The sequence below is a fragment of the Leuresthes tenuis genome, unplaced genomic scaffold (genome assembly GCF_036924035.1).
Source record: "Leuresthes tenuis unplaced genomic scaffold, fLeuTen1.0.hap1 SCAF_69, whole genome shotgun sequence".
NCBI classification, from domain to species: Eukaryota; Metazoa; Chordata; class Actinopteri; order Atheriniformes; family Atherinopsidae; genus Leuresthes; species Leuresthes tenuis.
This window is the reverse complement of record NW_027325423.1, coordinates 369-14,233: the sequence shown is the minus strand read 5'-3', so window position 1 is coordinate 14,233 and position 13,865 is coordinate 369. Positions and strand designations below refer to the sequence as shown.

The following is a 13,865-nucleotide window of genomic DNA, read 5'->3' as shown; positions in this document are numbered from 1 at the left end:
GTCTCAATGTCCATCAATAATTGCTAGAAAACATGAAAGAAAATTTTCGAATATCAAACCGCACATGATCATATGCGGGAGAGGAGGTGTTCAGCTGCAAGATGGTGTGAATGTCCACCCATAATTCCTGAAAAATGGGTAAAAAAAAGGTGCGAATGCCCAACCATACAACATCAAAAGCAGGTGTGAATGTCAGATCATAATTTGCAAAAACCTGATGAGAAATGGTGAGAATGCCCGACTATACACCATCAAATGCGGGAGCGGAGGTGTTCGGCTGTGAGTAGGTGTGAATGTCCGACCATACTTGCTGAAAAATATGACAAAGCAGTTTTCACTTGGTTTGAGTGAAGGAATTCATTTTCTATCAAAATCCGAAATTGTGTAGAACTCGTGGAAATAAGTTTATTCTCGGATTCCTAAAGGTTTAGTGTTGTTCTTTGGTATACTGCAAAGTAATACTTTCTATTTTGTTGAAACCGATTCAGACATGGATAAATATGAAGGACAAAGCAGTTTTAACTTGGTTTGAGTGAAGGAATTCATTTTATATCAAAATCCAAAATTGTGTAGAACTGGTGAAAAGAAGCTTATTCTCGGATTCCTAAAGGTTTAGTGTTGTTCTTTGGTATACTGCAAAGTAATACTTTCTATTTTGTTGAAACCCATTCAGACATGGATAAATATGAAGGACAAAGCAGTTTTAACTTGGTTTGAGTGAAGGAATTCATTTTATATCAAAATCCAAAATTGTGTAGAACTGGTGAAAAGAAGCTTATTCTCGGATTCCTAAAGGTTTAGTGTTGTTCGTTGGTATACTGCAAAGTAATACTTTCTTTTTTGTTGAAACCTATTCAGACATGGATAAATATTAAGGACAAAGCAGTTTTAACTTGGTTTGAGTGAAGGAATTCATTTTATATCAAAATCCGAAATTGTGTAGAACTGGTGATAAGAAGCTTATTTTCGGATTTCTAAAGGTTTAGTGTTGTTCTTTGGTATACTGCAAAGTAATACTTTCTTTTTTGTTGAAACCTATTCAGACATGAATAATAGAAAGTATTACTTTGCAGTATACCAAAGAACAACACTAAACCTTTAGGAATTCGAGAATAAACTTATTTCCACGAGTTCTACACAATTTCGGATTTTGATATAAAATGAATTCCTTCACTCAAACCAAGTTAAAACTGCTTTTTCCTTGATATTTATCCATGTCTGAATCGGTTTCAACAAAATAAAAAGTATTACTTTGCAGTATACCAAAGAACAACACTAAACCTTTAGGAATCCGAGAATAAACTTATTTCCACGAGTTCTACACAATTTCGGATTTCTATATAAAATGAAATCCTTCACTCAAACCAAGTGAAAACTGCTTTGTCATATTTTTCAGCAAGTATGGTCGGACATTCACACCTACTCACAGCCGAACACCTCCGCTCCCGCATTTGATGGTGTATAGTCGGGCATTCTCACCATTTCTCATCAGGTTTTTGCAAATTATGATCTGATATTCACACCTGCTTTTGATGATGTATGGTTGGGCATTCGCACCTTTTTTTACCCATTTTTCAGGAATTATGGGTGGACATTCACACCTTCTTGCAGCTGAACACCTCCTCTCCCGCATATGATCATGTGCGGTTTGATATTCGAAAATTTTCTTTCATGTTTTCTAGCAATTATTGATGGACATTGAGACCTTCTTGCAGCTGAACACCTCTGCTCCCGCTTTTGATGGTGTATAGTCGGGCTTCCGAGCCTTTTCTTCCCCTGTTTTTACAAATTATGGTTGGACATTCAGGCCTTCTTGCAGCCGAAAACCTCCGCTCCCTCTTTTGATCATACATTGTCGGGCATTCACACCTTTTCTTAACCGCTTTTTACAAAACATGGTCGGACTTTCACACCTTCTTGTAGCCGAACACATCCCTTCCCGCTATTGATTGTGTACAGACGGCCATTTTAACCTTTTCTTACCCGCTTTTTACCAACTACGGTCGGACATTCACACCTTCTTATGGCTGAACACCTCCGCTCCCTCTTTTGATGGTGTTTGTTCGGGCATTCGAACCTTTTCTTACCCGCTTTTAACAAACTATGCTCGGACATTCAAACCTTGTAGCCGAACACATCCAGTCCTGCTTTTGATGATGTATGGTTGGGCATTCGCACCTTTTTTTTTTACCCATTTTTGAGGAATTATGGGTGGACATTCACACCTTCTTGCAGCTAAACACCTCCGCTCCCACTTATGATCATGTGCGGTTTGATATTCGAAAATTTTCTTTCATGTTTTCTAGCAATTATTGATGGACATTCAGACCTTCTTGCAGCTGAACCCCTCTGCTCCCGCTTTTGATGGTGTATAGTCGGGCTTTCGAGCCTTTTCTTCCCCGGTTTTTACAAATTATGGTTGGACATTCAGACCTTCTTTTAGCCGAAGACCTCCGCTCCCTCTTTTGATCATACATTGTCGGGCATTCGCACCTTTTCTTACCCGCTATTTACAAAACATGGTCGGACTTTCACACCTTCTTGTAGCCGAACACATTCGCTCCCGCTATTGATTGTGTACAGTCGGGTATTTTAACCTTTTCTTACCCACTTTTTAGCAACTACGGTCGGACATTCACACCTTCTTATGGCGGAACACCTCCGCTCCCTCTTTTGATTGTGTATGTTCGGGCATTCAAACCTTCTTGTGGCCGAACACATCCACTTCTGCTTGTGATGATGTATAGTTGGGCATTCACACCTTTTCTTACCCATTTCTCAGTAATTATTGGTGGACATTCAGACCTTCTTGCAGCTGAACACCTCTGCTCCCGCTTTTGATGGTGTATAGTCGGGCTTTCGAGGCTTTTCTTCAACGGTGTTTACAAATTATGGTTGGAAATTCAGACCTTGCAGCCGAACACCTCCGCTCCCTCTTTTGATCATACATTGTCGGGCATTCGCACCTTGTCTTACCCGCGTTTTACAAACCATGGTCGGACTTTCACACCTTCTTGTAGCCGAACAACTCCGCTCCCGCTATTGATTGTGTACAGTCGGGTATTTTAACCTTTTCTTACCCGCTTTTTACCAATTATGGTCGGACATTCACACCGTCTTACAGCGGAACACCTCCGCTCCCAAATTTGATGGTGTATGTTCGAGCATTTGAACTTTTTCTTACCCACTTTTTACAAGCTATGGTCGGACATTCAAACCTTCTTGTAGCAGAACACATCCACTTCTTCTTTTGATGATGTATGGTTGGGCATTCGCACCTTTTCTTACCCATTTTTCAGGAATTATGGGTGGAAATTCACACCTACTTGCAGTCGAACAGCTCTGCTCCCACTTTTGATTATGTTTGGTTGGATATTCGAACCTTTTCTTAACTGCTTTTTACAAACTTTGGTCGGACGTTCACACCTTCTTGCAGCCGAACACCTCCGCTTCCGCTTATGATGGTATATATTCGGGCATTCGAACCTTTTCTTACCCGCTTTTTACCAACTATGGTCGGACATTCGCACCATCTTACAGCGGAACACCTCCGCTCCCTCTTTTGATGGTGTATTTTCGGGCATTCGCACCTTTTCTTACCCGCTTTTTACAAACTATGCTCGGACATTCAAACCTTCTTGTAGCCAAACACATCCACTCCTGCTTTTGTTGATGTATGGTTGGGCATTCGAACCTACTTGTTACCCGCTTTTCATTAATTATGGGTGGACATTCACACCTACTTGCAGCCGAACAACTCCGCTCCCGCTATTGATTGTGTAGAGTCGAGTATTTTAACCTTTTCTTACCCGCTTTTTACCAACTATGGTCGGACATTCACACCTTCTTACAGCGGAAAACCTCCGCTCCCTCTTTTGATGGTGTATGTTCTGGCATTCGAACCTTTTCTTACCCACTTTTTACAAACTATGCTCGGACATTCACACCTTCTTGCAGCGAAACACCTCCGCTCCCTCTTTTGATTGTGTATGTTCGGGCATTCAAACCTTTTCTTACCCGCCTTTTACAAACTATGGTCGGACATTCAAACCTTCTTGTGGCCGCACACATCCACTTCTGCTTGTGATGATGTATAGTTGGGCATTCACACCTTTTCTTACCCATTTCTCAGTAATTATTGGTGGACATTCAGACCTTCTTGCAGCTGAACACCTCTGCTCCCGCTTTTGATGGTGTATAGTCGGGCTTTCGAGGCTTTTCTTCAACGGTGTTTACAAATTATGGTTGGAAATTCAGACCTTGCAGCCGAACACCTCCACTCCCTCTTTTGATCATACATTGTCGGGCATTCGCACCTTGTCTTACCCGCGTTTTACAAACCATGGTCGGACTTTCACACCTTCTTGTAGCCGAACAACTCTGCTCCCGCTATTGATTGTGTACAGTCGGGTATTTTAACCTTTTCTTACCCGCTTTTTACCAATTATGGTCGGACATTCACACCGTCTTACAGCGGAACACCTCCGCTCCCAAATTTGATGGTGTATGTTCGAGCATTCGAACTTTTTCTTACCCACTTTTTACAAGCTATGGTCGGACATTCAAACCTTCTTGTAGCAGAACACATCCACTTCTTCTTTTGATGATGTATGGTTGGGCATTCGCACCTTTTCTTACCCATTTTTCAGGAATTATGGGTGGAAATTCACACCTACTTGCAGCTGAACACCTCTGCTCCCGCTTTTGATGGTGTATAGTCGGGCTTTCGAGGCTTTTCTTCAACGGTGTTTACAAATTATGGTTGGAAATTCAGACCTTGCAGCCGAACACCTCCGCTCCCTCTTTTGATCATACATTGTCGGGCATTCGCACCTTGTCTTACCCGCGTTTTACAAACCATGGTCGGACTTTCACACCTTCTTGTAGCCGAACAACTCCGCTCCCGCTATTGATTGTGTACAGTCGGGTATTTTAACCTTTTCTTACCCGCTTTTTACCAATTATGGTCGGACATTCACACCGTCTTACAGCGGAACACCTCCGCTCCCTCTTTTGATGGTGTATTTTCGGGCATTCGCACCTTTTCTTACCCGCTTTTTATAAACTATGGTTGGACATTCAAACCTTCTTGTAGCCAAACACATCCACTCCTGCTTTTGTTGATGTATGGTTGGGCATTCGAACCTACTTGTTGCCCGCTTTTCATTAATTATGGGTGGACATTCAGACCTACTTGCAGCCGAACACCTCGGCTTCCGCTTTTGATGGTGTATATTTTTGCATTCGAACCTTTTCTTACCCGCTTTTTACAAACCATGGTCGGACTTTCACACCTTCTTTTAGCCGAACAACTCCGCTCCCGCTATTGATTGTGTAGAGTCGGGTATTTTAACCTTTTCTTACCCGCTTTTTACCAACTATGGTTGGACATTCACACCTTCTTACAGCGGAACACCTCCGCTCCCTCTTTTGATGGTGTATGTTCGGGCATTCGAACCTTTTCTTACCCGCTTTTTACAAACTATGCTCGGACATTCACACCTTCTTGCAGCGAAACACCTCCGCTCCCTCTTTTGATTGTGTATGTTCGGGCATTCAAACCTTTTCTTACCCGCCTTTTACAAACTATGGTCGGACATTCAAACCTTCTTGTGGCCGAACACATCCACTTCTGCTTTTGATGATGTATAGTTGGGCATTCACACCTCTTCTTACCCATTTTTCAGTAATTATTGGTGGACATTCAGACCTTCTTGCAGCTGAACACCTCTGCTCCCGCTTTTGATGGTGTATAGTCGGGCTTTCGAGGCTTTTCTTCAACGGTGTTTACAAATTATGGCTGGAAATTCAGACCTTGCAGCCGAACACCTCCGCTCCCTCTTTTGATCATACATTGTCGGACATTCGCACCTTGTCTTACCCGCGTTTTACAAACCATGGTCGGACATTCACAGCTTCCTCTCCACCATACTTGTATGGTGGGATATTCACACCCACTTGCATCCGAAGACCTCCGCCCCCACTTTTGTTGATATTTAGTCGGTCATTCACACCTTACCCGTTTTCTTGCAGCCAAACACCTCTGATCTCGCTTTTGATGATGTAAGATTGGGCATTCAGACCTTGCTTTTCCTGCTTTTCACCAACTATAGACGGACATTCACACCTTCTTGCAGCCGAACACTTCCGCTCCACCTTTTAGGTTTCTATCACACCTTTTTTTTCACCGCATTTTATAGATTATGGTTGGAAATTCTCAACCACTCATCCGAAGACCTCTCCTCCCGCTTTTGTTAATATATTTGAACTTTAGTCAGACATTCACACCTACTTGCAGGCGAACACCACCTCTCTAGCTTTTGATGATGTATGGTCCGGCATTCTTACCGTTTCTAACACATTTTTCAGCAATTATGGTAGGACATTCACACCTTCTTGCAGCTGAACACCTCCTCTCCCACTTATGATCATGTGCAGATTGATTTTCGAAAATTTTCTTTCATGTTTTCTAGCAATTAATGATGGACATTTAGACCTTCTTGCAGCTGAACACCTCCGCTCCCGCTTTTGATCATACATTGTCAGGCATTCGAACCTTGTCTTACAAACTTTAGTCAAACATTCACACCTTTTTGCAGCCGAACACAGTTTTTTTCAGCCGAACTTGGGCATTCGAACCTTTTCATACCCACTTTTTACCAACTATGGTCGGACATTCAAACCTTCTTGTAGCCGAACACATCCAGTCCTGCTTTTGATGATGTATGTTCAGGCATTCGAACCTTTTCTTACCAGCTTTTTACAAACTATGCTCGGACATTCAAACCTTCTTGTAGCCGAACACATCCACTCCTGCTTTTGATGATGTATGGTATGGCATTCGAACCTACTTGTTGCCCGCTTTTCATTAATTATGGGTGGACATTCACACCTTGTCGCAGCCAAACACCTCCGCTCCCTGTTTTGATCATGTATGGTTGGACATTCGCACCTTTTCTCACCCGCTTTTTGCAAACTATGGTCGGCCATTCACAGCTTCCTCTCCACCATACTTCTATGGTGGGATATTCACACCCACTTGCATCCGAAGACCTCCGCCCCCACTTTTGTTGATATTTAGTCGGTCATTCGCACCTTACCCGCTTTTGGCAAACTATGGCCTTCTTGCAGCCAAAAACCTCTGATCTCGCTTTTGATGATGTAAGGTTGGGCATTCAGACCTTGCTTCACCTGCTTTTCACCAAATATAGTCGGACATTCACACCTTCTTGCAGCCGAACACTTCCGCTCCACCTTTTAGTTTTCTATGGGGCATTCACACCTTTTTTTTCACCGCATTTTATAAAAACACCACAGGAACACCGTATTGAGGCTTTGTTCTGACCGCTCATTCGGTGTCGCGTTTCTTTCAAGCAATTCGCCTGGTTAGCCCGCACTCGGCTCGCTCCCAGAGCCGTGTTAAAGTCTACTTCGCATTCACTCTCTTTTCTCAGCAGACTAAAAGAAAGTTTCATCTTGGGCTCCCTGAAACCTCCATCCTGCACCGCTGTTTGCTTTTTCACAAGAGCAGAGGAGAGCGCACCGTTCCCAGGGGCACTACAGTACCGGGTCGATGCTTGGAGTGAACGGAGCAAGCTCCTTTTTCAACTCCTATTGATACAAATCCATTTAATATGTAGTCCTCGCATAGAGGACACATCAGACATTAAACTGATAAGAACAGATACTACACTTGATCTTAGCCAAAAGGCCGAGAAGCGATAACTGTCCACTGGTTCACGTCCGAGGGCCCTTCCTGGCACAATGCGCACTTGTAGCGGTGTTCTTTTTATGGCCATAGTGTCACTTTGCACCTCGGCCCACCCGCTGCACTGAGCACTCTTCAGCCCTTTTAAATGGTATAACTTTACACTACCGCACGCTCCAGCGAGCACCATTCAAGCAACAACTTTGCACTCCAGCTTCGAACATTGGCACAGTCGCAACAAGTAAGGCGACTCTACTCAGAGAAGTCACTCTGCACAGTAACAAGATTTCTTTTGCACAGACAGAAAGGGCTTCATCCGCAAAGGTAAAGCCTGCCAAAAATAGAAACAACTCATTAGTGCTGCTCAACGTTGTACTTTGCAGTAAAAGAAAGAGCAAATCTAAAGATTCAGGAATCCGAGAATAAGCTTACTTCCATGAGTTCTTCACGATTTCGGATTTTGCTATAAAATGAATTCCTTCACTCAAACTAAATTAAAACTGCTAAACCGCTAATCTGTTACATGCAAGGCAGATGTCAAATTCACCGAAATAGGATCTAAGGGTATTTGGCCAATCGAGCTGTAGCAGCTTCGGTAAAAGAGTATAAGTTGAAGAGTTTGTGAATAAAGGTGTGCACACACATAGTGAGTTGTAGGAAAATAGGCAGGGAGCAATGCCGGCTGGGGTATAGGTTCTTGTATGTTGTCTGACTGTTTGATTTGAATGTGTTGTGTAAGTGTCCTGTTGAATGTTACATGTTTGGGCTTTGACACGCTTCACTGTGGTTGTTAACTGTGTGGTGTGTCCTGAAATGTTATATGTTTGGGCTGTGTGACATGCTTAATGCTTTTCAGTAGCAACCCACTTATTCATATATAGCAACTGACAACATAAGAAGTCCGGACATACTTTGATAGTAGTTGTAGAAGTATCCTTATTGATAATAGATAAACTAATTCATAGTGATAGAACAGTAGATGAACAGGTGCCTGCACATGTCTCATGAAAATAAAATGGGTGTATGATTGCTGACGGCAGAGCAATACTGCCAAACTTATGAGTTCTTGTGGCAAACTTGATTCAGTGTCTTGACGTGTATACGCTGTTTCGCTGACTTGTCACAAGAAACAAAGTGTGTTTGATAAGATCCCACCATTTTATTACGGGAGGATCAGTATATATGGATTCTGATGTGACTGATAAACTCATTCGTATCTTAAGCATAATCTAATACGTGAGACAACGCCCTGGCACACAATAAAAAAAAAAAAAAGAGAGAGCGGTTTTGTGTCCCCACAGTCCATAATGTAGAAAAGAGAGAAAAAAGCCTTTCTGATTTGTTGTGTGTGCTCACAGTGCAGAGTGTAGAGAAAAGAGAGAAAAGAAAGCCGTTTTGGTGTCACGGGTGTTGTGACTTACACACACACATTTCTGAATTGAGAAAGGAAATTATTTTAGAGGAAGCACTAGAGTTTAGATCCCACATTTGTTGATAGGCATTCATTTAATTTTTCTTTTAATCAGTTTTAAAGTGAATACTAACTGAGAAATGAAAAAGGTGAAGAGTTTAGAAGCTTGGTTCAAGAGCAAAACTTGGTTTATGATCAGCTGAGTCTCTAAACAGAACAGCAAAGGGCTTCATCGAACATTTAAAAAAGATTCAGATTGTTAGAATATCCAGAATTTATAGGAATGGTGGTGATTACTCTTATTTTCTAGAATGGAAATAACTGCACCATGTCTGTTTTATGAATTTAAGGGGCTAAAAAGTTTTGTTCTCGTTTTTCTATGATTAACCGAATGTATGTGAGAGTCCAAACAGACAGAAGGGTTACGGCCGAGCGCTGGACCTTCCAAAAAAGATGAGACAGGCTGGACCCGTGCCATACTAGTTAAGGCCTGCCTGTGGATTACAGGTTCTTTAAACTCTCACACACACAAACTCACACACGTTCGCACACATACACCCATACACACACACATTCTTGAACTTGCTGCAAGATTAAACCTTTGCATTAACTGACTCCAGCAACTCTGAGTCTCATTGAGAGACTTTTCTCAACAATTGGGTCCTCAAACCAGATCTCAACGTTTTTTCCGCTGTCCAGGGTCGGAGCTGAAACTGTGCACGGGGGAGTCCAGTACTCCTAATGAAAGACCCCCTGCTGAATTGCGGTAATTAGGGGCCAGTGTCCACTGAAAGGGGAAAAAGGGACGAGATCGTACTTTTGAATCAATGGCCAGAAGCCATTGGCAGTGCAGGCATCAACAATAATGGTGTTATTTCACCCATTAACACTTAAGGTACCTCATGCAGTGGCTGTGATATGGTTACTTAACAAAATATCTTTACCAGACATCTCTCCTACATAACAGTTCTTCTTTCACAGCCACACCTTGTTGTCGAGAGATGTGCTACACTTAATCCATCCACACTGCTACCTACCCCACAGATGGAAAGCCTCATGATTGCATGTCAGAAATAACCATCAGTGTTTTACCCAGGCCAGACTTAACTGATATACATTATGAAAATGCAGAAATAACTATATTTATTCAACAGATCAAAGAAAAAAACCCTGATGGCACAAATGCTACAGGATTTGCAGTAGTAACAGAAACGGAAGTTTTCTTAAAACAACCACTACCAAAAAATTACTCTGTTCAAGCAGTCGAATTGGTAGCTTTAACTGAAGCTTGTAAATTAAATAACAAAAAGGTTGTTAACGTTTACACTGACAGTCAGTATGCCTTCTCAACTGTACATGTGTTAACACAGCATTGGAAAAACAGGTATGTTGACATCCACAGCTAAATGTATAAACTACAAATATTTTAGCATTATTAGATGTTATTCAATTGCCATCTACAATAGACTCGTATGAATGACCGGAAGGAAAACCATACTGCCAAAGAATTTGTTTAAATATGCTGCAGTATTGAGCCACGGACCATGTCATGTCTCAACAGGAGGGATGGAAGCAATAATGAACCAGGTTTTTACAGCATATGGTTTTACTAATTATTAAAAACATTTTTTTAGAATAAATAAATGAATAAAGTTTTGTCTAGCAGGTCAAATATGTGCAAAATACATTCCACAGGGCAATCTAAGACCAAAACGAAGATAATTCCCTAAGCCAGTGTATCTTTTTTCAACATATTTGTTTGGATTTCATTATTTCATTATTTTGTAGATTTCATTGAACTAAATTAATGTTAAGGGAAACGATTCTGCTCAGTGACAACAGAGGTTTTTACCAAATGGTCTGAAATATTTCCATGTGCACAAGCAGATGCACTCTCAGTAGCAAAATCACGCGTAAAATAACTCATTTCTAGATTTGAAATTCCTGAAAAGATCTTCAGTGATAATTTGACACACTTTGTAAACAATGTCATCTCACTGATGGCAAAGAACTTAAAATAGACCTTAGAAACCACTGTGATATAGAAGGTTTCGCTAACACATTGGAATTGTTTTACTATTTACATATGCATGTGCAGTGAAGAATTGCTTGCTGCTGATAAATGCAAAGAAGAACAGCTTACACATAAATGCTCACATATAGGCTGCTGAATGCAATGAAGACCTGCTTATCCAGTAAAGTTCAATGTCAATGTGTAATATCCAATTAGGATTTGCAAAACAGTGAAGTTAAACAATGAATGGGTCCATAGTCGGTATGAGAAGACTACAGGAATATTTACCTGGGTGTACGTTCAAACAGAGATGAGAAAATTGCGATAAATTATTGTTTGTTTGTTTGTTAGTATGTATATGAATGTTATGTGTATAAACTGTGTTGAGTTGTAGTTACTCAGTAGTGTCTCAGTGAAACAACCGACGGGGGAAGCCTTGCGGTGACAACAAAAGCAGTGTTTTACTGATCAGTCAAGTTGCTCCAGTGTACTCCATACAAACTGGTTGGCTACTGAAGGGATAGAAAATGGGGAATACTTGTTTTAAAGCAAACAAGGAATTAGATGGGAAAAATACATGTTTTAACGGGACCCAGACAATATTAAATACTCAGACAGATGGGAGAAGAAGTGTAGTTTTGTAGGAAATCACAAAATTATTACATAAAATGAGTGAAATCAATTGAAGAATGCCTTTCTGAAGAGCTGTTTACCACAGATGAGCAGCTTTGCGACCAAGCACATTGTAGATCGCTTTACTGCCAAAATGATCTAGTTTAATGGATTGGTTTAGACATTTATAACAGCATTTTAAGAACAAAGAGAGAAACAAAAAGGGACAACGCTTCATGGTGGAAGGTGATGTATAAATAACTGTGTATATGATGAAGGAGAGACCATTTGAGCAGCACAGCCATTTCGCAGCACAGGGACAGCAGTCCAAGTTAAAGGATCTCCCATGTGGTATCACCTGTCACACTGTGTCAAGGCATCAAAAGAAGAAAAAATCACCAAACTCAAGGACAAAGAGACGAAGACTCCGGTGAACGAAGAGAGAGGACTTACAAACCAGAAATACAAAAGGATGCTCGATATCAAGATCCAGAAGAAGAGGCTAACAATGCCACGAACACTTACGATGCTGGGAATGATGCCAGCAATGAACAGAGAAGAAGATTCAGTGTCATCAATCTGCAACACGTGCCTCTAATGAGGGGGTGAATATAGAATCCTCAATGATTACAACGTCTCTGGGAACTGTGACAACAACAAGGTTTAAACCATTTTGATATATATTGTAACCTATTGGCTAAGGAATAGTGCTGAAAATGAGGTAAATCTAATCCACCACTGTCCTTGGTCTTCTGTAGGGTTTTTAAACTAATACGTGGTGGTTTGTTTTTCAACAGAAATTTGGAGATGCATGAATCTAGTGACTTAAACCAAGTAGCAGATAGTTTTATGGGGATCATTGAGAACAAATAGTTAACTTTTGGTAGTATCATCATTTTACTGGTTGTAACTCTCCCCATAAGTGATATAGGTAAGGACTTCCAACGAGAGAGATCGACCTCTACTCTCTTTACTAATTGCACATAATCCATCTGTACTTATCAGTTTAATATGTGATATGTCTATGCAAGGACTACATATTAAATGGATTTTTATCAATAGGAGTTGAAAAAGGAGCTTGCTCCGTTCACTCCAAGCATCGACCCGGTACTGCAGTGCCGCTGGGAACGGTGCGCTCTCCTCTGCTCTTGTGAAAAAGCTAACAGCGGTGCAGGATGGAAGTTTCTTTTAGTCTGCTGAGAAAAGAGAGTGAATGCGAAGTAGACTTTAACACGGCTCTGGGAGCGAGCCGAGTGCGGGCTAACCAGGAGAAATGCTTGAAAGAAACGCGACACCGAATGAGCGGTCAGAACAAAGCCTCAATACGGTGTTCCTGTGGTGTTTTTATAAAATGCGGTGAAAATAAAGGTGTGAATGCCCCATAGAAAACTAAAAGGTGGAGCGGAAGGAAGTGTTCGGCTGCAAGAAGGTGTGAATGTCCGACTATATTTGGTGAAAAGCAGGTGAAGCAAGGTCTGAATGCCCAACCTTACATCATCAAAAGCGAGATCAGAGGTTTTTGGCTGCAAGAAGGCCATAGTTTGCCAAAAGCGGGTAAGGTGCGAATGACCGACTAAATATCAACAAAAGTGGGGGCGGAGGTCTTCGGATGCAAGTGGGTGTGAATATCCCACCATACAAGTATGGTGGAGAGGAAGCTGTGAATGGCCGACCATAGTTTGCAAAAAGCGGGTGAGAAAAGGTGCGAATGTCCAACCATACATGATCGAAACAGGGTGTTTGGCTGCGACAAGGTGTGAATGTCCACCCATAATTAATGAAAAGCGGGCAACAAGTAGGTTCGAATGCCATACCATACATCATCAAAAGCAGGAGTGGATGTGTTCGGCTACAAGAAGGTTTGAATGTCCGAGCATAGTTTGTAAAAAGCGGGTAAGAAAAGGTTCGAATGCCCGAACATACACCATCAAAAGAGGGAGCGGAGGTGTTCCGCTTTAAGACGGTGTGAATGTCCGACCATAGTTGGTAAAAAGTGGGTATGAAAAGGTGCGAATGCCCAAATTCGGCTGCAAAAAACTGTGTTCGGCTGCAAAAAGGTGTGAATGTTCGACTAAAGTTTGTAAAAAGCGGGTAAGACAAGGTGCGAATGCCTGACAATG

The 13,865-nt window shown here is 41.6% G+C and overlaps 1 non-coding gene and 1 pseudogene across 1 annotated transcript; one reads left to right on the top strand and one right to left on the bottom strand.

Moving 5' to 3' along the window:
- Positions 1–7,532: 7,532 nt before the first annotated feature.
- Positions 7,533–7,723, bottom strand: LOC140285993 (U2 spliceosomal RNA). Its single transcript, XR_011910915.1, has one exon. It is a non-coding gene; the product is annotated as a U2 spliceosomal RNA (small nuclear RNA).
- A 4,986-nt stretch (positions 7,724–12,709) lies between these two features.
- Positions 12,710–12,886, top strand: LOC140286017 (U2 spliceosomal RNA; annotated as a pseudogene).
- The last annotated feature ends 979 nt before the right edge of the window (positions 12,887–13,865 follow it).